This window comes from Dipodomys spectabilis, unplaced genomic scaffold, assembly GCF_019054845.1.
Source record: "Dipodomys spectabilis isolate Male_0828 unplaced genomic scaffold, ASM1905484v1 ptg000141l, whole genome shotgun sequence".
NCBI classification, from domain to species: Eukaryota; Metazoa; Chordata; class Mammalia; order Rodentia; family Heteromyidae; genus Dipodomys; species Dipodomys spectabilis.
The window spans coordinates 10,827,609-10,849,436 of NW_024870818.1; the positions used below are offsets into that span (position 1 = coordinate 10,827,609).

Consider the following 21,828-nt stretch of genomic DNA (forward strand, 5'->3'; position numbering starts at 1 on the left):
ACTCAGTTTCCTTTAACAAGAGGATAACCCAAAAGAAATATATACTGCCATAAACATCTTTAAATACATGCAAATATACACAAAGAAAATATTTCTTCACAATCAAAAAATACATTATGAAAAATTCAACTAATAGAAAAAAATCTTCAAGTGGTGGGACAAAGGGTGAACTAATTCGGTAGTAGTACTCCCTAGACACTAGGCTGAAAATGAACCATACAACTTGTGGGGGAGGACAGAAGGGAAAAAACTGGGAGTAAATGAGGGAAGAGGTTGTTTTAAAAAAGAAATGTACTCCAAATGTAACCCCTCTGTATACCACCTTTACAATAAATAAAGAAAAGGAAAATGTCTTCCTTTGAAACAAAATAAGAAGCTAGCTATTCTCCAAACTACAACCCTGCAAGGACCAATGTTTTGTTTTGTTTTGTTTTTCAGCACTAGGATGAAATTGGTGTTTTTCATGCCAGGAACATAATTTCAGAAACAAACCATTTCTATTAGTAGTAGTATTTTTTTTTTTTTGCCAGTCCTGGGGCTTGAACTCAGAGCTTGTGCTCTGTCCCTGAGCTTCTTTTGCTCAAGGCTAGCACTCTACCACTTGAGCCACAGCGCCACTTCCGACTTTTTCTGTTTATATGGTGCTGAGGAATCGAACCCAGGGCCTCATGCATGCGAGGCAAGCGCTCTACCATTGAGCCACCTTCCCAGCCCACAAACCATTTTTAATATCAGGGAAACAGAGGAATCCCTTTAGCAGCAGACAATTTAAAAACAAGCAAACCAACAACAAAAACAAAAAACAAAAACAAAAAAAACATACCTTCACAAAGAATGAAACAGGTGTGTGCCTATTTCTCTCCTTTCCAAATGGCACCCTAATCTCTTTGTGCTAGTATTAGGGCACTCCTACCTCTCCACCCACTCCACCAAGGAGATAAGTTGAGAATCTGGGGGAGCTGGCAGCCCAGAATTGTCAAGCCACTGTGAGAAGGACCAGGCCCCTCTCAGAGAGGCCATCTGACTGAGTCCTCTGGCAACCACTCACTTCCCAAAATAGTGACAGGTATTCTCATCAGGCCAGAAGTCCAGCTGAGGCCACATTCCAGTCCCCTGACCACCTCCAACCTGGGTCATCAGGACCCGGCGCGCACTGCCACCCCAAGTGTTAAGACCCAACATGTGCTGCTACTGGAGTCAGTTTGAGGGTTCTTCCTCAGAAAGGAACCAGATACCAAACCAAGACTAGAAAGAAGGGTCAGCAAGGGAGTTGAGAAGCACAACTATAGGAGAGTCCCTCGATGGATTTCTGCCTCCTATGTAGAGAATGCTCCCCCATAGGATTGGGGTTCTGAAGAATTCCTTGTCTGGAGAAAGGAAGTCCACCTGTGCTGTCCACATCTATCACCCAGTCCAGACCACTCCCTCTCAAGTAGGAAAGGAGCCCTTACTGCCCTTTAGTGGTCAAACTAAGAACATCATTTGTCATTTGTCTTGGTGGCCCATCCCGAAGTGCCTAATGGAAACTGCTGGAAAGGGCTTACTTCCTCTTCCAAGCAAAGGGTTCTTTCTGTCCTCTTCAGCATATGTAGAAGCCATTTTAGTGCCTGTCTCAGAAATGGGGCCAAGTAAAACCCCAGGGAATGAAGAGGAGCCAGCTAGTGGGTCCTGGATAAGAGAAATGGCTTGCATAATCAAGCATGCATATTGCCTTTTCTCCTTTAAACAGATCCTATGTCCAAAGAAAGAATCTTAAAGCATTCAGTTAATATAAAGACCATTAAAAAGCTAAAATCCAATCTATGCTTTCAACAGCTATACCCAAACCCAGCTCAGTAAAACTGATTACAGAAAGAAAAAAAAAAAAAAACAGATTAAAAGTGGTTAATTCCACTTATAACTCATTATGGGGTAAGCTGTTCCAAAGGCACTAAAATCTGAAGGCAAAAAATAAAATCAGATGTTGTCCCAAAGTATATGGAGCATCTCTCAAGGGAATGAATGCGACTCTGATGGGAATTCCTTTCAAAACAACAGAAAGCATGCATTATCTAATGAGAACTTGATTTCTAGTATTTTTCCACTGCAAAAAAAAAAAAACTCAGAGAAGAGAAATGTCTGTAATAAATGAATGTTGGATTCTCTGTTTCTTCATTATTTTTCTTGAGTATCACTAAAACACTAAAAATCCTAAAACAGCTCTAGGTATCAGACAGTGTTCATGGGATAGCTCTGGCTATGACCTATAATCAACTTTCATGTTTTGCCATGGTACGTGTATAAACTAGAAGAGTGATAAGCATCATGTGATTATACAGTCAAAGCTACACCTTTGGCCCTCATTACAGATTGACGGGATAGGAAATATGCACAGAGAGAAAAAGGCTTGTTATACCAAAATGTTGACTATATTTCTGGGGTTGGAAAACCAAATGTTTTCAATTTTCCTTTTTGTGTTTGCCTTTATTTTCTACATGATATAATAAACATCTATTACTTAGATAACAAAAAAGATTTCAACATTTTTTCCTATTTTTGTTATAATGACTTTATGTTAACCCATGTCTTTATGAAGGTATTCTATATAAACTATTCAGAAAAATAAACCTATATATACTGTGTAAATTAGCAGACACAGTCAAAATGCAAGGCCTTATATATATATGTATATATATATATATACACATATACATATGTGTGTATATATACATTTTTATATATACATATATGTATATATACATATGTATATATATGTACATATACATATATATATGTTAAGACTTCTATAATTCACAATAAAAACTCTCCAAATGCAAAGCAAGTACATATTATTTTAAGGAGCAGCCTAGATTTACCTTCCCATTTAAATAAATAAGAAGAAAAAGGGGAAAGGTTCCTCCCCAACCCCCCAAAAATTCCCTTTCTCACTCCAATATTCTGTACAGCTGATGAAGAACATTCCAGAAAAAAATGTGCAACCTTTTACCATTCAGATTTAACCTTGAGGTTCACACACTAAAAAATTCTCTCTGAAAGAGCTACCCAAGAGGTGGAGAAACTAAAAGAAAGGCGATGGCCATTAGAGACAGCCCCTCTTGCATTCACCTTGGTCAGGCTCCCTGTGGCCCAATTCCTGTATCTTTTTCTACACTCCATGGAAAGAAGGAAGTGCTAAATCCCTAACAAAATGCAAGGAATGGAAAAAATCTCTTTGAAACTTCAGTATTATTACCCCTTCCTCATTAATATTACTTTTTTTCTGATAGAAAAAAAAGATTTAAACAACAGACAGTATTCTTAGCTGATAGATCTTTTTTTTTCTCATTAGTTCTGATCCATGAGTTTGGCTCTGAAGGGTAGGATATTTTTGTTTGGTTTTTGTCGGTCATGGAGCTTGAACTCAGGGCCTGGACACTGTCCCTGAGTAACACTGCTCAAGGTTAGTGCTCTGGTTTTCTGAGCTACCAGTGTTAGACTTGAAGTGTAGGATATTTTTGATAAATAACACAAGTAAGTATTTCTCATGCTGTGGAGAACAGGAAAAAGAAAAGGTGAAGAGGTAGGAATCTATATTCCCCTCACCCAGAAATAGTGTTAACAAGCTCATGAATTAGCTATGCATAAACATATTTAATTGCATAAATTACATGTTGAATATGCATATACTTCAAAAGAATAAATTCTATTTTATACCATTCTACATGTCATTCTGTTGATCCCGTGAGTAAAAATCCTACTAGAGTAAATATGTATCTAGCATATGTTTTACTACCTAACTAGTGGTTTTGAGTTTGTATATGAAAGACTAGAGCTAGCAGTGAACTCAAGATTCTAGAGCAGAAACATACAATGCTTCTAAAAACCATTCAGCACTTACTCCCATAGTTGAGACTTTACTGAGAATGAAATCAAGATGTCTATAAATAAGGGTCAATTTTAAAGCAATCCTGAAATTATAACATCTCTTCTTTTTTATATGTATTTATAAATAAAAATCATTGAAACTTACACATTTATAAATAAAAGTTGATTCCAATTTAAATAAATAAATATTGGGGTCACACATGCTAGCTCAACAGTCTTACTTTTATATCTCATATCATAACCCCTAAAACTCTCTTTAAACAACCATTTGGTTAAAGTATGTGGCAGAAAAAATACAAAATTTCTGGAAGTAAAGTTTGAAGTTGACTTTTTATATAAATTACCAGTTCTGGACAGAAAAGTACTATTCTTTTCAGTATGAAAGACAACTTGATTCATTGGTGGAATTCACCTTCAAAATACTATCTATAAAAATCCTCCATTTAAAAAGTGTTAAAGTAGCTTATTGTGTCCCTTCATGGTAGGTCTGTCTGTCTGTCTGTCTGTCTGTCTGTCTGTCTGTCTGTCTGTCTCTCTCTCTCTCTCTCTTACACACACACACACACACACACACATACACACACACAAAATTGTTTTAAAGACACAAAGGATAGGCAGGTGTGTGCATGCTTAAAATCTCAGCACTCAAGGGGCTGAAGAAGGAACAACTCAAGTTCAAGGCAGCCTGGGCTACACAGTGAGATCCTGTCACACAAAAGCAGAGAAAGAACAACAAAAATCATGTATGGCATATACGCCACATCTATCACATATAACATTGTGTAAGAAAAAAAGGAAGATTATCATTAAAAGTAGTTTCTCTCAGCTGGGCACTGCTGGCTCAAACCTGTAATCCTAGCTACTCAGAGGCTGAGATCTAAAGATCCTGGTTCAAAGCCAGCCTTGGCAGGTAAGTCTGTGAGATTCTTATCTCCAATTAAGCACCCCCCCCCCATCCCCTAGAGCTATGGCTCTAGTGGTAGAGTGCTAGACCTGAGCAAAAATAACTCAAGAAAGAGCCCAGGACCCGAGTTCAAGCCCCAGGACTGGCATTAAATTAAAAAAAAAAAAGTAGTTCCTCTCAATCTTAGCCTTGCCAAAATGCTGAGAAACTATTCTTAAAATATGTAATATAATTACTGTCTTCTTTGATTTGTTCTTTTATAAACTTCCTGTGTCTTCTCCCCACATATGAGGTTGCAATGTTTTCTTGATCACTTAAAAGTAAATATATACTAAATTAGGTTTGCCTTTCTTTTTCTTTGGACAAGTTTAAGATAAATTGAACTTGGAAATATTTAAATGAATGGTGTTTTTTGTTGGAATGTATCCTTCCTGAAGGTACTTGAAAGACAGCAAAAAAAAATTGAGACAAAAAAATTCCACATTTTATAATCACTAAAGTGTATTGTAAAGGGTCCTGGATTATCTCAGCCTGAATAAAGTTCTATGTAGTAGGCGCTGTCATACCACCACTTTATCAGTGAGGATTCTGAGGCATCAGAGAGGTCTAAAATGTTTGTCAAGGAGACTGAGTAACTGAGCAAAGTGTCCAGCTGTGGGACTGGAGAGACTCAAGATCCCTGCAATCCAAAGGCCACCATCACATTCTGGCAGTATGACATCTTTCCCACTTCCACTGAGGATTCAGCTGCAACCTCCAACTCAACATGTAAAGCAAAACTCTTTCCAACCAAGTATCCACTCATGCCCTTGACTTGTTTGTTTCTGTCATCATACCAGCCACGCTCTTTGCCATCACTGGAATGTGAAATCTTTATCACCTTAGTTCCTGGTCTTCTGGGTTCATCTCCCATCCATTAAATAGGTGGCTCAGGATTGGACCTAGACAATGTTCTTTCCACCTACTCCCCCTTCCTGTCATTCCCTTAAACATTACTATTACTTTGATTACCTTTGGACTCCATGATCACCTCTTTCCCTGTTTCCTAATTCCTTCCTGTTTCACTGTATTCTAAATTCTCATGTTATTAAAATATCTTCTACTCAAAAAATTTAAATTATATATGATCTTAAAAACCGAGTGCCAGATTTGATCAGTGAGTACTTATTGACTAAGATGCTGTGTTAAGAACATTACTGAGTATCTATCTCTAGTTCAGTAGAAAGACAGAGTGATTCATATTTGTCGTAAACAGAAGTCAATGCTGTGATGAACCATATTTTGGCCTCCACAATGGCTTTATAAAAACAGAAGTTTAATAATGCCAACTCACACACAGTACAGAGAATCTATTCTATATACTCTGTAGTCCTTGGCTACAGGACCTAATTCCTATCCAATTCCAAGCCACACCACACCACACTGCAACTTTAAATTCTGGAAAGTGAATGTACCAATGTGTGTGTGTGGGGGGGGTGCGTGCATGCATGTACACCTATGTTGGGCTTGACAGTGCCTGGGCACTATCTATTAGCTTTTTTGCTCAAGGCTGGTGCTCTACCATTTGAAACACAGCTCCACTTCTGTCTTTATAGTGGTTAATTAGACAAAAGAGTCTCAAGGACTTTCTTCTCTAGGCTGGCTTTGAACCAAGATCATCAGATCTCAGCCTCCTGAATAGCTATGATTACAGACATAGCCATTGGGCCTACCTCCAATTAATTAGATTCCAGATAAAAAAATAATGTTGCAACTAATCTCAAGACTAGCAACAAATAGAGAACATCAATAGCATAAATGCTTACTGGATAAGAAGAAATGTTCATAGAAGGTCCCCCCTACCTCGCCCCAACAAGTGGCCATTACAGCCTGTGTTTATATATAAATTCCATTGATGAGACCTTAAAAATTAGAAACTAAGAAATAAAATCAAAGCCAGGCACTGGTGGCTCACGCCTATAATCCTGGCTACTCAGGGGGCTGAGCTCTGAAGACTGTGGTTCAAAGCCAGCCCTGGCAGGAAAGTCCATGAGACTATTTTTTTTTGTCAGTTGTGGTGCTTGAACTCTGGGCCTGAGCACTGTCCCTCAGCTCTGCAGCTCAAGGTGAGGGCTCTACCACTTGAGCCACAGTGCTACTTCCTCCATGAGACTCTCATCTCCAATAAACCACTAGAAAACCGGAAGTGGTGCTGTGGTTCAAGTGGTAGAACTCTCACTTTGAGCTGAAGAGCACAGCGCTCAGGCCCAGAGTTCAAGCCCCATGACCAACAACAAAAAAAAGAAAATCAAAAAGGAGAACAGGCTAACCACTGAATAGGTACTTCACAAAAGAAATCCAAATGGTAAAGAGATTCTTAGCCTCTCATTATTGGGAAAATCCCAAATAAAAACCAGAAAGCAATATTTTACAAATTTCAATTGCATAAGATTCTAAAATTTGGTACATGAACAAATAAAACATGTATGTATGCAATGCTAATGGGAAGACAACCGGGGCACTGTTTGGCATTATCGAGTACAGTTAGTGCTACATGTGTCCTGTGATCCAGCAAATTTCATTCCTCACAGAGAATCTGTGAGGAATATCCCCTATATGTAAAAAAAAAAATATCCCCTTATGTAAACCTAGAAAAAAGTATTAGAACCATTTTATTGCTGCCCTTTTATAGCAATCAATCAAAATGTCTTTATAAATGAATGAATAGGCTGTAATAGGATACCACACAGCAGTGAAAATGAATGTACTACAGCAATAAAATAGATGAATAGGGATTATAATGTTAACCTAAAAATGCAACTAAGAAAACGATGTATTTTCCCAATAGAAAGTGAAAAAAAAAAACCCACAAAAATCAGGATTTCTTAAAGCAAGCTAAACCAGAGAGAGGAAACCCAAAAAATCCATGATGGGAGTTGCTTCAGACTGGATAAAAAGGCTCGGAATATAGAATAAGGCTCTTCTTTGAATTTAAGTGGTGGCTGCCTAAATGCCTACTGGTTTATGGTTCTTTAACATATAGTTATCTGTATCTACTAATTAATTAAAAAAACAAAAACAGGGCTGGGAAGGTGGCTCAGTGGTAGAGTGCTTGCTTGTATGCATGAGGCCCTGGGTTCGATTTCTCAGCACCACATAAGCAGAAAAAGCCAGAAGTGGAGCTGTGGCTCAAGTGGTAGAATGCTAGCCTTGAGCTGAAGAGCTGAAGGACAGCGCCCAGGCCCAGAGTTCAGGCCACAGGACTCACAAAACAAAAACACTGCTGGAAGAAAACAATAAACTGGTAGGGGACAGTGTCTCATGCCTGTAATCCTAGCTACTCAAGAGGCTGAGTTCAAAACCAGCCTAGGCAGGAAAGTCCATGAGACTCCAATTGAACGCCCAAAAAAAGCCAAAACTGGAGCTCAGGCTCAAGTGGTAGAGTACTAGCCTTGAGCTTTTAAAAAAGCTTGAGGACAGTGCCCAGCCCTGTGGTCAAGCCCCAAGTCCCAGCATATGCACAGGTACACAAAAAGAAAGGGAAAGGAAAAGAAAAAAAAAAAAAAGTAAAAGAGAACTAGAAAAAAGAAACAATGGACCAGAAGGACAGAATAAGATGCCAGAGAAAGCAGAGGACTCTGAGGTCAAAATCAGCTTCCTGGGCTCCAGCTCTGAGGCCTTAAAGTCAATGCCTTCTTATCCTCAGCAGGTCAAGCTGTTTTTCAGCTTTATAGGTATTTTAGAAAAGAACCCTAAACACTGATCAACCTAAATAAACTAGTGAATAGGACTCTTCAGACTCAAGATTAAAGTTGAACTTTGTATAAAAATAATCCTGTGACTCAAGAGAAAATAGAAATAAAAATCAGTGTCACTACTTCAGCAAAAAGAGAAGACAAAAAGACACAAGAAGGAAGCATTTAGAAACTGAGCTGTGGCTCAAGTGGTAAAGTGCTAGCCTTGAGTAAAGAAGCTCAGGGGCGGAGCCCAGATCCTGAGTTCAAGCCCCAGGACCAGCACACACTAGAAAAAAAAAAAAAAAAAAAAAAAGGAGGATGAAGAGGAGGAAGCATTTGATATTAGCGGGCCTTAGCTGAGAGAGTAGGCAGAATTTCTTTCACGTACATCATTTAGGGATCATATTAAAATGTAGAGGGTGACAGGAAGGTCTAAAGTAGGGCTTAAGAGTAACAAATTCTCAAAGGATTCTAATGTTCGTGGTTCATGAACCTCACAAAGACAGCAAGGGGCAGTATCAAAATACCTTCTCCAGAGATTCTTAAAAATAGAAATATGGAGGAATCTAACTGAAGTAACTTAGTTTTACTCATGAAGATAACAAGATGATGAGAATTCTACACTACATAAATTTGACTACAGTACAACTTCCAGGGAAATCAGAGTCCCTAAACCAGGTCTTTACAAACACAAAGCACTTCCAGAAAATGTGAAGACCAAACTTTCAAGAGAAATTTCACAAATCTATAGAAGTAGCTTTCATAGCAAGACCATTAATTAACTCTTTCTTTATGGAAGGATGGCTTGCATTCCCAATAATCTAGTAAAGAGAAAGCAGAACTACCATAAGGACATCCACAGAACATTAAATAATGCCTGATTACATCTTAGCCAGGCATGGTGTGGGAGCTGTAGTCATGAGGCTAAGGTAGGATGACAAACTCCTTTAAGTTTGAAACCAGCCCGAGCAGCACAGCAAAACTAAGACTCAAAACCAAACAAACTCTTCAAATGAAAACCTTATAATTATTTCAGTTAAAAAAAACACACATCCAACGATTTATACTCAAACATGTCTAAGTTTGTTTACTAGGAGTAGTAAAATCCTTCCATGTCAAAACAATACTTCCATAAGGCAAGTCATACTCTCATATCAAGACAAAACAACCCTTCTGCGAAATCATCAATGACAGACCCTGCTCAGGGATGTCTTCTCACTTGCAACTACACCATGAGGTTGTTACTAGTCTCACTCAAGGATCCTCCTCACAAAAAGCCTGCACAATGGAAGGTGACACCAATACTCATGGTCTCCAATGAAGATTTTGGTCTTTCAAGGGATGGACGGAATTACAATAAGCTTAGCCCAACAGAGTTCTGCACCTGGTCTGTAAGCCAGAACAGCTAAAACCCTTCTGACATCAACATAGGATATTTCTATCCAAAAAGATTAGATAATCCATGCAGACAACGCTCCCAAAAATCTTTAACAACGTAACTTTATACACCCAGCACAACAGTGAAATCCAAATCCAAAAGCTTCCCTATTTTAACCACCATTTATTAGAGAAACTCAAGATCTTTCTCTCCCTCCCTCTCCCTCCCCGCTTCTCTCTCTCTCTCTCTCTCTCTCTCTCACACACACACACACACACACACACACACATTTTACAGGCAGCTCTACTCTGCACTAGCGGGGATTCATCAGAGATTTAAAACAAATAAAAGCAGGCACGCCCTTGGCTCTGATCACTGACCTTCTCTTCCAGCTAGCATACTGAATTTTCCCTTTTCACCTACACTTTTTACAAGAGCCTGGAGTTACATTTGAAATATAACCCATCTGCCATCCCACACTGAGTGAAATACAGAAATGGCATTGTAAAGGGACATTTCCTGTGTGCTAATGGAAACTTAGATAACACTGGGAACTGACCAGATATCAGCCACAGAGGCCTTGGGGTCTGCCTTTGTCTATCCCCTACTTAGTCATAGCTGAAAAAAAAAAAGGGTCTACAGAAGGTCCATATAAACAAACATAAATGCAGCTTGCAAGTCTCATACTCCCTCAGTCATGACTGGAGACCTGACTATCTGGATAAAAAGAAGTCTGAACGGCAATTTACCAGCAACCAAAGCACTCATTTGCCTAACAATCCCTAGTAAAAGAACCAAAATATGTCGACGTACTTGACTTGCAGAAAAAGCGAGTGAAAAACAGAGCAAAAACAGGTTAAAAGTCTTACTACCCATGAACAATGCAAAATGCCTTTAAGACAATCAAATGACGGTTAACATTTTTATAAATCTCAGGAACAACAGAACTAAAATCCATTGGTCTCATTTAAAAAAAACAAAGGTTTCTTATAGGATTGAATCATTTTCGTAGTATAGGCCAAAGACAGACATGGTACTGTAATGACACGGCTGTGAAAGTCTAATAATTAATAAACACCAACTTTTCACAAATGAAATCAATGCACATCTGGGCTGTGGTTGCTGCTTAATGGTCGATGCACAGAAAAGCTTCCACACTCGTGTTGACTGCACCACTAGCCCCACACCCCACCGTGTCCCTCTGCAGCCCCTCCCTCGGGTTCGGGTTCCCTGGTGGGCGAGCGACTCGCACCCGCATCTGCAGGCCCGCGGCTTCGGCCTGCATTGGTGCTGAAGGACGCACGCCCCTGCGCCTCGCACAAGCGCACAGCTGGGGCTGGATGGAGAGGTCGCCCCGAAAAGAGAGGACTCTTCCCTCTCCCGCACACCCAGGTGACCCGATCCTGCCAGAGGCCACATCCAGCCGTAGCAGCGCGGCAGGGGAGAAGCCGCTCCAGGCGCGGGCCAAGGGCAGCCCCGGGCCTGGGTGGGGCCGCGCGGGGGCCCGCAGGCGCCGAGTGTCCGTGCCAAGCCCCGCCAGCGAGGACCAGAGCAGGCTGCGGCATTGTGCTGCATCACGACCAGGGCACCGCGAGCCATCCATCTTGCCAAAAACGCACATCCCCGCCCAAATAAACCAGGGAATCCATTTTTCTCCTCCGGTGGCGCACCCTTCCTCCCCCAGCAGCCGCTCCCCGCGGGCGGGTTGGGCTTTGGGATGTAAAATAATAATACTGGCCCAAGGGTGTGGGTACCGATCTCCGCCCCCTCCCCGTCCCGGGGCCGCACCTGGCACCTTCCCAGTCACAAAAACAAAGGGAAGCCCCCACCCCGGGCCGCGGGCGTGGTGTCCGGGGTGCGGGGACAGGGCCTCCGCGCCCACCTCCCCTCGGCGGGCCCCGGGGGTCCCCGCGCGGGCACGAACCTGTTGAAGGCTGGGTGTCCGCAGGAGCCCAGGGGCGGCGGGCGGGCGGGCGGGCGGGCGGGCGCGGCGGCAGTGGGCGCCCCGGGGCGGCTCACGCCCAGCCCGTGGAGAGTGGGGACAGCAGTGAGGGCGGGGACCGGCAGGGGGGGTGGGGGGGCGAGCGCGAGAACCGAGCTGGAAGCGGGAGGGGAGCCCGCGGCCACCGCCTCGGGCTCAGCTGCAGCGCGGCGCAGCCCGGACCACGCCTGGCCGCATCCCCGGTACCGTTAGGCGCAGAGCTCGGCCCTGTCAACGCCACGCCCGCTCCCCACCCGCCGGGCCCGGGAAGGGGGACCTGGAAAGACCCTCCCCCCGCTCGGCCGCCCACCCCGCACCACCCCCGCGTCGGGGGCCGCCGCAGCGCCCGCTCGTAGGGCAGATGGGGCCCGGGAGGAAGCAGGGAGCGCGCGCGGGTCTGCAGCAAGCAGCCTCACTGCGGAGCCCGCTGCCCCTCGCCCCGCGTCACCCCGATCGTAATAAATTAGCCCTGGCGCCCCGGGCTCCCCGCACCGCGCCGCCCCGCCCGGGCTCTGCAGCCTCCCCGCCCCCACGCCGCTCCCCCGGGCGCAGGGCGGCCGCGTCCCCCGGCCTCGGGCTCGCGCCCCTCCCCCGCCGCCGCGGAGCCCGCCCGGGAGGCAGCCCCGGTGAGTTGGCATCTTCCAGCCTCGGGCCCCCCCACACCTCCACCCCAGCCCCGCCGCCTGCCTACCTCCAGGGACGGGGTGGGGGCCCGGGGTCCCGTCCTCCTCCCGCTCCTCGGCGGCCGGGCGGGTGGGCCGGGACGCGACTCCGCGGGGCTGTCCGCGGCTGGGGCCGGGGCTCACAGGACGGGACCGGTGGGCGCTGCCGCGCGGTGCTGCGCGCTCGCTCCGAGAGGAGAGGCGGCCGAGGGAGGGACTGGAGGAATCCGCAGCCTGCACGGCAACAGCTGCACTGATTCCGGGGGCTGGGCGGGCGCGGGGGGCGGGGGAGCGCGGAGCAGGGGAGGAGAAAGCGGGCCGGGAGGGGGCGAGGGGCGGGGAGAGGGCGGGAGCGCGCGGGCGCGGCGCGGGCTGGGGCTGCGGGCGCGCGCACCCCCCGCTCTCCCGCACCGTCCTCCCCGCCTCCGCTCCTCCCGGCGCGATTCCTCCCCCTCCTCCTCTTCGCCCGCCCTCCGCCGCCGCGCGCAGCCCCGCAGCCGCCCACCGCGCGCCTGCTTAGCCGGGACAGCCGATCCCTGGGCGCGTCCCCGCTCTCCGAGCTCCGGCCCTACCCGGGGCCCGGACTCCCAGGCCTGGGCGGGGAGGGCTCCGCAGCGGCCGCCGCCCCAGCAAAAAGAAAAAAAAGGGGGTGGTGGTGGAACAATGGGGGTTTTGTCCCCACCGCCAGCAAGGGCCAATTTCACGTTTAATTTGAGCTAATTCGATTATCGCCCTGGAAAAGGGCAGCCTAATTTTCTCGGTGACTTGCGCAGGCTCGGTGCGCCCGCGGTGTCTGCGCCCGGAGCGCGGTGGAGAGCGGGCGGAGGGTGGGCGGGGAGCGTCCTCGGCTGCGGATTGCCGTCTGGGTGGTGATGCCTGGAAGTCTCACCCAGCCCGGTGTGGAAGGAGGGCCGAGGCCGCCCCGGGGAAAGCTCGGGCGTTTTCCTCCCAGAGGAACGATGGCTTTTTCCATCGTGACAGCCCTGCTCACCCTTTTCCTGCAAGGGAGCCGGGAACAGACCCGGCAAGTGGTTGACCGACTCCAGGCACGGGCTCCGCCTTTACCTGGGGCCAGGTGCTCTCCCCACCGACACGGGAGTGGGGTCCGGGCGGCGGCGCAGCCGCACCCCCTGCCCGGTTAACGGGAGGACTTGAGTTTGCCCTTGTCCCTAACCCCCGTGGACCCGTACTGGTGTTTGCTCAAGTTTTGTCAAGTGCCAGTGCCACCTCCCTAGGGGCTGGCCCACCCGACAACCCCTCGCCCCGCTCCCCTTAGGCCATAGGGAGATTCTGAACCCCACATCATCTGGGAGAAAAGATGGTGAATCATCGCTACTACTAGGAATAGAACGCTCTTCAGAAGGCTGGCTCTGGAGAAACTGACTTTCTCCCAGTTCTGTGAAGTGCCCATCCGAGCAGGGTGCGTTGGCAGCGGGCACAGGGGCCCATCTTGGTTGGAAAAAAAAAAAATCCCAGGACTTCTAAAGATCTGATCTCCGGGATAAGAAGTACGGACAGTTAAATCATGCAAATCAAGCTTCAGAATGGAACCTGGTCTGATAGATTTATATTTTTGAATTTTCCAAATAAATATCTAGAAATTAAATGAAGTTGTCATCGCAGATTAAAAAATGATTCTTCTTAAGCCTTCACCATCCGTTGAAATACTTGTCCAAGGTTTAGTTTTGATACCTATCAATGAAATTGAGGAAGCTAAGTAATTGAACATTTTTTTCTCAGGTTGATGAACCAAACCAGAAGGTAAATTTCCAAGCGAAGGGTTCTTTGGTTTATTTGTTCTCTTGTCTATTTGTTCACTGTATAGCAGGCACTTAAGGGCTTCTCAAAATACATTTATTTGTTGAAGTGAACAGAACCAGCGTGGTAACTTGCTGTTCCCATTAGGTAATGCAGGAAATCCACTAGGAACGAAAGTTGTTCCCTTTCCCTTGTTTATTTTTTGCAGTGGCCCCCAGCACCTCCCCACCCACAACGTTAATAGATTACCAAGGAAAACAACCTCAATACTGGGAAATGTCTCACATTTAAATTCTTCCAATGCTATTCTGAAATGGTGACTCCTAACTGCTTCCTTTACTGCAGATAACAGCGCTTAAATAAATCCTCATTTGCTAAATGACTCACCTCCCTCTTCCACTCCCACTTAAATTTTTCAACTTTTCTTTAATGAGGGCCACACACAACTCTAGTAAAGCATCAGTAATTATTCCAAAAATGTTAAAGGATTAAGAGTTCACACACACACACACACACACACACACACACACACACACTTCACTATATAAAATTCTTCTCCTTTGGTGGAAGAAATAAGACCTAGAGTCCAGGCCTAAACCTGGAAAGTTTATTAGAGGAGACATCTCAGTGAAAGGCAAAATTTTTGAAAAAAGTTTTAAAGTTTCAGTGCATGGTGGCAGGGACTCAGAAGTGTTCTTAAATATCTCAGAAGCAGCTGTGTTGAAGTTTATCTTCACATTGAAATTGAGGTTGATTTCAAGGAATCTGCAATTCATCAATATCATGTATGGAACATATCATACCTCCCTTTATTTTTTAAATCTTCATTGTAAAGGTGACGAACAGGGGGGTTATAGTTACATAAGAAAGCTTTTTCTTTCTCTCTCTCTTTTTTTTTGTTGGTCATGGGGCTTGAACACTGTCCCTCAGCTCTTCAGCTCAAGGCCAGTGCTCTATCACTTGAGCCACAGCGCCACTTCCGGTTTTCTGGTGGTTTACTGGAGATAAGAGTCTCACGACTTTCCTGCTTGGGCTGGCTTTGAACTGATCCTCAGATCTCAGCCTCCTGAGTAGCTAGGATTACAGGCGTGAGCCACGGGCTCCTGGCAACTGACGCCTTTTAAAGCACTGATTATATGGTTTTGTCATCCATAAAAGTGGTTCTTTGTTACAAAAATTTTCCAGACATAAATTGTCATTGTAATTTCTATTGGAAATATAGGGGGCAATATCGCTAACACACACACACACACACATATGAAATTATAAACTATGGCTATGATGCACAATCCCTGAAGCTAAGTAGCACACAGGTCCCCAAATCAACAAAGGATAATTTATTACTCTGTAAAGCCAACTCTGGTTAGCTCTGTGGGGCATCTTCCACTCAGGAAAGATGTGTTCACTCTCCCTGATCATTTGAAATAAGTCACGAGTCTACACCTGAAACCAGATCCTGGTAAACAATAGGATGGTCTGCTAGGACTGTTTTATTTAGAAAAGAAAGAATAATACCTTAAATTTTTTCCTTGTTCAATCAACCCAATTATTATAATAATAGCTCCATACGTTAAAACCAAAACAGATTTTAAAAACTTGAATGCATTCTCTTAGTTTCTATTTACTCACTTTTTTGTTTCTGTGTTGTTTGAGACAAGGTCTTCTTTTTCTTCTTCTTCTTTTTGTGTAAGTACCAGGGCTTGAACTCAGGGCCTTGTGTTCTTGCTCAGCTTTTTCACTCACAGCTAGTGCCCTACCTCTTAAGCCAGGCCTCTAATCTAGATGTTTTTGGCTGGTTACTTGAAGATTGAACCTACCTTTAAACTCAGCCTTCTGAGCAGCTAGGATTACAGGAGCGGCTCCATTGATGCCCAACTCTTGAACTTGCTTTGTAGCCCAGTCTGGCCTCAAACTCAGGATACTGCTACCTTGGTCTCCCTAGTTCTGGTAGTACAGCTAATTACTACCATATCCAGGATTTTTGTTTACTCCTAAATTTGTCTTCCCTTTAGCTCTGAACTAGTCTGAGAAGTTTCCTCAAAATCAAAATGTTTCAATTTAAGGATTTACAAGTAATCATTTTGTAGTGAGAAATCTAAAGACACATGCTTAAGCTATCATTATCATGAAATGAATTTTTAAGCACTAATAACACATTTGCTGCTTGTAGAGCAATTCATTCTTTGATTTATTCAATAAATATATATCAGAGATAACAGTACTTCAATAAATCTTCATTTGGTAGATGATTCACCTCCCCCCCATTCCACCACCACTTGCTTTTCAATTTTTCTTCAAAAAGGGTCACACACGGGCTGGGAAGGTGGCTCAGTGGTAGAGCGCTTGCTTTGCTTGCATGAGGCCCTGGGTTCGATTCCTCAGCACCACGTAAGCAAAAAGAAAAAAGCCGGAAGTGGCGCTGTGGCTCAAGTGGTAGAGCGCTAGCCTTGAGCTGAAGAGCTGAGGGACAGCGCCCAGGCCCAGAGTTCAGGCCCCACAACTGGACCCATAAAAAAAAAAAAAAGGGTCACACACAACCTTAGTTTTTTATTCTAGCAAGGCACCAGTAGTACATATTTATTAGTATATTTATTATGTATAATATGAACATATATAAATGCAACAATGTATTATATAGTATAATATATTATGTATTATATATTCATATTTATAAGTTTATAGAGAAGTTTCTGGCTTCACCCTACTTGCTAAGCGACTACAATGACAGGAAGTGAATTTTTTTTGGGGGGGGGTCCGGTCGTGGGGCCTGAGCTCTGGGCCTGGGCGCTGTCCCTCAGCTCTTCAGCTCAAGGCTAGCACTCTACCACTTGAGCCACAGCACCACTTCCGGCTTTTTTCTTATGTAGTGCTGAGGAATCAAACCCAGGGCCTCGAGCATGCAAGGCAAGTACTCTACCACTGAGCCACCTTCCCAGCCCAGGAAGTGAATTTTTAACTTTACTAAATTTTAATCAATTAAAATTTAAATTTAGGGCTAGAGAATCTAGCTCACTGGCAGCATCTTTGCCTAGCATGTAAGAAGTTCCAGGTTCAATCCCCAGCACAAATAAGCTAAACTTAATTTTAAAAAGGAATTATTGGTTCAGTTACTAGCAAACTTTTCTGCTTAGAACTTGAATATTGGTTTGTTTAGCTTAAAATTTTTTTATGAAATCTATATACACATCAGGTTTCAGAGACATATTGTAAAAATTGCAAAATACCTCCTTTTAAAATATTTATGTATTATAATGAGACTATCTTGCATATAATGAGTGAAAAAATATACACACATTTATTTATTTATTTTTCAACACAGGTACTCACTGTGTAGTCCAGGCTAGTTCATGATCTTCCTGTCACAGCCTCCCAAGTGCTGGGATTTTAGGCATATATACTATAGCTGGCAATAAAATCTTTTAAAATGAGTTTCACTGTTTTTACTTTTTAAAATATGGCTATTGGAAAAAACTTTTCCCTATATATATGGTTTGCATTCTGTCTCTCTTGAACAATGCTGTTCTAGACATTGTCCATGAGGTTCTCAGTAACTGGAATCCTCAACTATTTAGGTTTCAGGGGAGTGAAGAAAAGCAAGTAGAATTTGGAGTGTGCCACAAAGCAAGAGCTCCAAATTGAGATTGTTTTCAGGGCCCAGGCTTGCGATGTGTCCCAACACAAAGGGTTCAGTAGCTGGAGGTGGCGAGTCATGATGCTTTTCTGTGACTAATATTTTAATGACTGTTGTCATTCTTTCAGAAGTCCAAAGAAGACTGGCGATGTCACAGTGCCACTGCCTCAACACATCCCCTCCCACCCATCCTTCCCCCAGCTGGATGCACTTGCTGGCCAATGGACAGAATTCCAGAAGTGGGCAAGATTCGTGCCTTGAATTCATTGAAGTTGCAGAAATTCATAGGCTGCTGGGTGAGAAAGAAAGAAGTCATTTCCCACAAAGGGTGGAGAGTCTAAAAGGCAGCTTGTTTGAGGGCAAACACCTCTGTCAAGATTGATTCTTAGATTCTAACCACTTCTTCCCTTCATCGTACTTCTGGTATTGGCGTAACCCCCTCCATTCCCATTCCATGCATTCAGATGTGGGTTTAGATACATGGCCACAGTACAAATGTTTGACCTCACTCTTAGAACCCAAAACCCACAAGCCCACCATCAGCTTATTTGTCACAGAGACACTGAAATTCTTGCCTTGCTTGCAGGCTAATTTCTTCTCATCCCCTCCCCCTCCCCCTCCCACTCTTCCCCCTCCTCCTCTTCTCTTCCTCCCCCTCCTCCTCCCCTCCTCCTCCTCTTCCTCCCTTATTCCATTGGTGCTCTTCCACTTAAGCCACAACTCTAGCCTGACTTTTTGTTGGCTAATTGGAGATGAAGTCTTGCAGATGTTGTCTGCCCCAGGCTGGCTTTGAGCTCATAAATCTTCTAGAACTGAGCCTCCTGAGTAGCTAAGATTACAGGTTGGGCCACTGGTGCCAAGTTTAGTTTTTGTTCTCTTGAGTTCCTTTTCCACATGAGTTAGAACAAGCAAGAGTTACTGTTGTTATTGTTGTTGTCGTTTTTAGACAACCATGGAGGTCAGGATAACATTAAACTCCAAATTCTTTTGTCTTAGCCTCCAAGTGCTGGGATTATAGGCATGTGTCACCATACTCATCAAGTTCAACTTTTCTTCAAGATTGAAATAGCCCTTAAAGAATTACGAAATGAGAAAACATTTTTCTATTGATAAGCCTTTTTCCTACGTGAGAGATAAGTTATAATCATTTTTACTGTAGTTTAAATATTATTATTTTCACTACATATATTTGGGCATTTGGGAAACTGAGACACATTTGCTTGAGGTCTTACAGTGAGAAAAATACAATTCAAGCTGGTCCATCTGACAACAACACTGCTTCCCACATTCTATCTTCTTGTTCTTTTTGAGACAGCATGTCACTATGCAGCCCAAGCTGGCCTTGAATTTAAGATTCTCCTGCCTTAGGCTCCCAAGGTTTGGATTTACAGGTGTGTGCCCTCATATATGCAAAAACTGTTTTGGAAAGTTTGGAAAAGGAGAGAGACTCCCAGATCTTTTACTTACTAGGATTTTTTTTTCTTTTGCAGTAGTGAAGTTTGAATTCAGAGCCTCATACATAATAGGCATGTGCTTTACCATTTGAGCCATTCCCCTGGCCTCATTTAATTCTCAGGTTGAGTCTCTTGTTTTTGCCCAGTCAACCTCAGACAGAGACCCTCCTAACCAAAGGCCACCCACAGCTGGGATAATAAGCACTCAGCACAGTGTCCAGCAGGACTGTGGACATGAGCTTATTAGGCAGCCATGCTCGACTGCTGAGACATGCTTCCAGTTCTTTTTTGCACTGGATTTATTTATTTACTTATTTATCTATGTTTTAAAATTTAAATTTTAACCATACTATGGCTAGAACTTTGTCCACTCATTTTTTGTTTTATGTTTTTTGTGTGTGTGTTTTTTTTTTGTCGGTCGTGGGGCTTGAACTCTGGGCCTGGGCGCTGTCCCTCAGCTCTTCAGCTCAAGGTGAGCGCTCTACCACTTGAGCTACAGCGCCACTTCCGGTTTTCTGGTGGTTTATTGGAGATAGGAGTCTCATGGTCTCTCCTGCCCGGGCTGGCTTTGAACCGCGATCCTCAGATCTCAGCCTCCTGAGTAGCTAGGATTACAGGTGTGAGCCACTAGCACCCGGCTGTGTGTGTTTTTTTAAACTCACAACTAGCACTACTCTACTACTTGAGCTATATCTACAGTTCTAGATTTTGCTGATTGATTGAAGAATCTCAAAAATTAGTTTGCCCAGACTTGATTCTCAGATCCCAGCCTCTGTATAATTAGGACCATACGCATGAGCCATCAGTGCCCAGCTGCACTGGTTATTTTTGAGACAGGGTGAATATCTGGACTTTAATCCACCTACTTTAAAGCTTCCATTGTAGCTGGGATGACAGATGTATACTACCATTCTCAGATATTGGTTGACAAAAAAATCTCATGTATATGCCCAAACTGACCTGGAATTATGATCCTCCCAATTTCAGCCTCCAAAGTAACTAGGATTACAGGCATGAGCCACTGTACCCAGCCACTTACTAGCTTTAATGTAAACATAATTACTTAAAATGTGTGGTCAAAGACACTTTAAAAACCTGACAATTTTAATCAAATTATAAAACTATTTTGTGTGTGTGTGAAGGCTGCAGTTTGAGAAGTTTTGAGCACCTGGCTTCCTACGTGCTTGTGTTTCAAATAACCAAACTTGAAAGTCATCCGTTCCTTAATAAGTGTTGCCAATATGGAATAAGGAAAAGAAAAAAAAAGCTTTCAACAGAAAATTTCCCTTGTGTTTGGTGAACAGAGCAGTATTGTTGTTTGTTTTCTGAAGGGGACAGGAGGTGGGGGTGGCGGTGGGGGTGTTTGTTTTTATGAGGCCTGCTTTGAAGAGCTCTTCTGAAGCCTTCCCAGGAGTCGCCAAGCAGGAGTGCTGGGCTTTAATGTAGCCCAGGCCAGGGCTCAGCTGCAAGTCATTTATACTTCCAGAATTCGCTCCAAGAGGACTCTGGACCCAAGCAGGCTAAGAAAATCATACAGTGGATTCCAAATTGCTATGGACTCTGGAGTAGATACGTTGGGTGGGAAAATGTATGCTTTCATCTGAGGTATAGCTAACATAGGGGAAGGCTAAGAAAGCATTCTCTGAATTGTGTCGTAGTGAATCATGTAGAATGCACCAAAACCAACTATCGATAAGACAGGACTTACAGCCTATCCAGATATTCTTCTTTTGCTGTTTTAGTTTTCTCAAAGCGATTTGAGAGTTTACTAGCTGTGCCTTGCCTCCTAACTGATTGAGTTCTCCCCAATCCTGCAGAAAGAACAGGGGTGCTGATACTTCTGCCTCTCACGGAGTCACCATTTACACCTCAAACAGGTAGTGGCCATTGGAATCAGGTGGTATGAACTGGAGAGTCAATGTGGCTAGTGTGAGAAGCAGATCCCAGGAATACTTCAACTGTCAGTTTTGCCTTCTTTATTTTTGCACTGGTATTGTGGGCTTAGCTTTTCCCCTTAATGCTGGCAGTCTACCACTTTAGCCACACATTCAATTCTGACATTTTTCTGGTTAATTGGAGATAAGAAATCGCTAAGATTTTTTTTGTCTATACTGGCTTTGAATGTCCGTCCTCAAATTGCAGCCTCCTGAGTAGCTAGGATTACAGGCATGAGCCAAAGGTGCCCAAAAGTTAGCCTTTCTTTCTTTCTTTCCTCTCTTCCTTCGTTCCTTCCTTCCATCCTTCCTTCCTTCATTCGTTCGTTCGTTCGTTCCTTCCTTTCTTTCTCTCTCTTTCTTTCTTTGTTTCCTTCTTTCTTCCTTCCTTTTTCTTTTTTTTGGTCGGTCGTGGGGCTTGAACTCTGGGCCTGGGCGCTGTCCCTCAGCTCTTAGCTCAAGGTGTCCTTCCCCGGTCTGGCTTTGAACCGTGATCCTTAGATCTCAGCCTCCTGAGTAGCTAGGACTGAAGGTATGAGCCATCGG

The 21,828-nt window shown here is 44.0% G+C and overlaps 1 protein-coding gene across 1 annotated transcript in view; it reads right to left on the reverse strand.

Moving 5' to 3' along the window:
• The window catches only part of Sptbn1 (spectrin beta, non-erythrocytic 1), a 186,514-nt gene extending 173,792 nt beyond the window's left edge, over positions 1 to 12,722 (reverse strand). The window contains exon 1 of the mRNA XM_042691168.1: positions 12,535 to 12,722. The gene's annotated coding sequence lies outside the window, so the exon portion shown is untranslated. The remainder of the gene's footprint in view (positions 1 to 12,534) is intronic.
• Between the last annotated feature and the right edge of the window lie 9,106 nt (positions 12,723 to 21,828).